Source organism: Pteronotus mesoamericanus, unplaced genomic scaffold, assembly GCF_021234165.1.
Source record: "Pteronotus mesoamericanus isolate MK-2021 breed Mesoamerican mustached bat unplaced genomic scaffold, CSHL_Meso_final contig_116, whole genome shotgun sequence".
Classification (NCBI taxonomy): Eukaryota; Metazoa; Chordata; class Mammalia; order Chiroptera; family Mormoopidae; genus Pteronotus; species Pteronotus mesoamericanus.
In genome coordinates, this window is record NW_026555027.1 from 41,099,284 (window position 1) to 41,103,650 (window position 4,367).

At 40.2% G+C, this 4,367-nt stretch overlaps 1 pseudogene; it reads right to left on the reverse strand.

Moving 5' to 3' along the window:
- Positions 1-230: 230 nt before the first annotated feature.
- On the reverse strand, positions 231-1,304 carry LOC129076804 (sorbitol dehydrogenase-like; annotated as a pseudogene).
- Between the last annotated feature and the right edge of the window lie 3,063 nt (positions 1,305-4,367).

A 4,367-nucleotide genomic window follows, 5' to 3' on the forward strand; every position in this document is an offset into this window, starting at 1 on the left:
CTGAACTTTGCTCAGAATGAACAGGTCATTCTGGCTACAGGTCCCCCCAAACTATCCCTACTTGTGCTTTTAAGGCACACCAACACCTCTGTGTAAGGCTCCCTGCCTATAATGAATTATTTTAATTATTCTTACTACTTAAAAGAAACGTCTGCCTTAAAGGCACCCTTGCCCAGCCATTTAGCCCAGAGATGCTGAAAGGGTGGGAATGAGGGCAGAGTTGAATAACATCAGGGATTCCGATTACTGGGGTCACACGTGAGCAATACTTTCAACCCCAGTCCCTTTTTGGATGTTTCAAAGGTTTCAAGAGCTTTCCCCAGAGTAAACCTATGGGTCACTAAGGACTTTACATTCACACACTTGGACGCAAGCATTAAAATCGCCATGGGCCATGTGTTGCAGTATCAGAACACATCCTTGATATCCACTTCCCAGGTGACTGCATGCACTAGGGACACACTGGTCACCTCAGAACCCAGTCCCACAAGCACTATGGTCCCATCTGAACAAGTGGTGTAGATGCCCGCCTGGATGTCGGGCTTCACTCCGGTGACTCCACAGTGATTCCTGGCTAGACCCCCAAGAGCCCTTCCACTTTACTGGTGATGTCCTGGGGCCTCTCCCTGGAGATCTGGAGGACAAAGTCAGCTCCACCTTCCTTAGTTTTAGACAAGCAAGAGGCAGACAGATAGGTCACCACCACTTAAGCCGCACCCATTGCGTGGCCACGAGCAAATGGACCAGTCCAGTTGTCCCAGCTCCATACACAAAGACCTTGTTTCCCAGGGTGGCTCCTGCTCACCTGCAGGCATGGATCCCCACAGACTGTGGCTCAGTCAGGGCCCCTTCCTCAAAGGGCGACATTATCAGAAAGTTTTGTAGCAGAATTGGGCGTTGTGCTTGTAGAACCAACAGAGGTTTCCGTCATGGGAGGAGGTGTGTAGCACAGAAGAAGATGGATGGTGAGAGGTTGTATTGACCGCTCTTGCAGAATTCATCACTTTCTCAGGGAGCACTGGGCTCGATAGCAACACAATCACTTGGTTGTAGGTGCTTTACCAATGATCCCACTTCTACAACTGTTCCTGAAGCTTCACAGCCCAGCACCATTGGCTTTTTCACAACAAAATCTCCAATTCGACCGTACTGCTAGTAGTGGACATCTGAGGCACAGATTCCAGTGGAACGCATCTTCAGCAGCACCCCATCTGGGGCTGATTCAGGGATAGGATAGTTCTCCAGCTGCAGCTCCCCAGCCTGTGCACCACGAGGGAGTGGTTCTCGGGCTCGGCCACCACCATGTCTGTTGCCCTTCCCTCCAGGGTTGGAGCTGTAGTCCATAGGACGGGTGGAGGTTCAAATTGAGTACAATTTTTAAAATAAGCTTTTTTTCATGGCAAGATACTCCATTAACAACATCAAAAAGCAACAGACAAATGAGGAGAAAATGTTTGCAACAAAATTATAAGATAGATATCATTAATGTAAAAAAGAAACTTAAAAATTGAGAGAGCTATCCAGAACATATAAAAATCTTCATAGCTCAATAATAAGAACTCAACCTAATTTTAGAAAACACTTGAACAGCACTTCACCAAAAAGGATATACAGAGAACAAATAAGCACATGGCAAGATGATGGATATCATTAATCATTAAGGAAATGCAAATTAAAACCACAGTGAGATACCATTACACATTGACTAGAATGGCTCATATTTAGAAGACTGACAATTTCAAACCATGGCAAGCATGTGGAGCAAAGGGAAATCCCAAACATTACTGGTGAACATGCAAAATGATACAGACCATTTGGAATATAGGTTAGCAGTTCCTATAAAGTTAAACACACTTACTATGTAATCCAGCAATCTCATTCCTAAGCATTTTCCAAAATAAATGAAAAAACATGGACATACAAAGGCTTTTATGGAAATGTTTATAATAACTTTATTCATAATAGCCAAAAACCAAAAACAACAAAAATGTCGATCAACTGGTGAATGGATAAACAAATTGTGGTACACCTACACAATGGAATACTACCCACAAGTAAAAAGGAAAAACCACTAATACATGTAATATGTATGAACTTCAAAAGCATTATGTTAACTGAAAGAAGACAGTCACAAAAGGCTACATACTTTATGATTCCAACTATATGACAGTCTAGAAAAGACAACAGTTTAGGGAGAGAAATCAGGCCCATGGAAGCTGGCGGTAAGGAGAAGGAATTGTGCAAAGAGGCATGAGGAAATTTCTAAGGATAAAATTTGTTAAAAATATGGAAATCTAGAATAACCATTGTAGGTTGGAATGGAATTGGAGTATAAACTCATGATTTTTTTAAATAAATAGATACGTGTGTGTGTGTGTGTGTGTGTACACATATACTTGCTAGGTTTACCTGCTAGAAAGCTCCAGAGACAATGACATCCCAGCACCAATGGACATTGTCAACAAGTAAGGAAGGACTCAAAAAATGATGGGGATATGTCAAAAGAACAGAAGAGCCAACTTGAAGGAATTTCCAATGGCTAGATCTATGAAAATTTGAGTAATAAAATAGTGGCAATAATAGATATGTACACTCCAAATAAAATAATTATCATGAGTCCATGCCGATGTAAATAATAAAATTAATAAATAGGGAAAAGGAAAATCTGTGTCTTACAGTAGGATCCCACTTAAATGCTAAAGGAAAATAGAAAGAGAAAATTACCATTTGGGTCCTGGCTGGTGTGGCTCAGTTGGTTGGACCATCAACCCATAAACCAAAAGTTTCCAGGTTTGATTCCCAGTCAGGGCGCATGCCTAGGCTGTAGGTTCAGTCCAGTTGGGGCGCATGCAAGAGGCAACAGATTGATGTTTCTCTCTCTATCTCTCCCCTTCCCTTTCTTTCTCTCTAAAATCAACAAGCATGTCCTCAAGTTAGAATTTTTAAAAAAGGAAAGAAAATTACTATTTGGCAAATATGATAGTAATAATTGTTTTAGGCAAGAATCATTAATGGGTGCTAAAATTCATGGAAAAAATTAAGGTTAAAAAATAGCTGATTTATGTAGTCTCAAAATATCTCCCTATAACAGAATTATTCATTACAAAGGGGAAATCTTACATTTATAAAAGAGAAGACTTGGCAGACATCATCTTGACCAAGAGATCAGTGGTAGCATTACTAGCCAGTGTGACAAAATGATATTAGTGCCTCCTGATATGACCCACTAAAATGAATCAATGCCTCTTTTGTGGCATTCTTGTCAAAAATGCATAATTTAAACTTAATACTTAGGAAATATCAGACAAAACAAAACTGAAGAACTTTTTTTTTTAAAAAAATATTTATTTATTTTTATACAGAGGGAAAGGGAGGGAGAAAGAGAGGGAGAGAAACATCACTGTGTTGTTGCCTTTCATGGCCCCCTTCTGGGGACCTCGCCCACAACCCAGGCATGTGCCCTGACTGGGAATCCAACTGTGAACACTTTGGTTCACAGGCCAGTGCTCAATCAACTGAGCCACACCAGCCATGACCAAAGTTAAAGAACTTTCTACAAAGTAGCTATCCTATTTTTTTCCCAGGTGTCTGGGACAGTGATTTTCAACCTTTCTCATCTCCTGGCATACATAAAGTAATTACAAAAATTCTGCCAAACACCAAAAAATATGCTTTCTGCTGACCTGACAAAAAGTATAATTTTGATTCATTCATACCAGATAGGTATTGTTGTGTTGGCTGTTGTCATTTTTCTCATTTGACAATTTAAGGGTAAAGAGGTCCGTGCCCCTGACTAAATGGTCAGGTATTGCATGTTTTAAAAATCTTTGTGTCACACTGTTTGAAAATAGCTGGCCTAGGACATGAAAATCTAAGAATTGATAAATGGTTCCAGATTAAAGGAGATGAAGAACGCATGACAACTAAATGCAACATGTGATCCTGTAGCAGAAAGAGGACATTAGTGGAACACCTGGTGAAATTTGGTAAGGTTTACAAATAGTACAAGATCAATGTTAATGCCTGATTTTTAAAACTCTGCGGTTGTTGTTGTTGAGATATAATTGTCCACGTCTTTTCAACAGAGGCACTGACTGCCTTTGTTTTGAAATATTTTTTCAAAAATGTTTTATGTATAAGTCTTGGAAGATAGAGATAGTATCTTTCTTCAGAGCAAAGGGCAGGTATACTTACTGTCAATTATAAAAGATCTAGGTTCCCTAAATTTAGGGTTTCTTTACTGTAGTGCAGCCTATTGCATATGAGGCATCAGTGTGGCCCACTTCACATGGCCCTGTGGGAAGCAGAGTACAGGAAACCTATGCAAATGTTGATGCTCTAGCTATTGATATTACTGTGAGTAACAA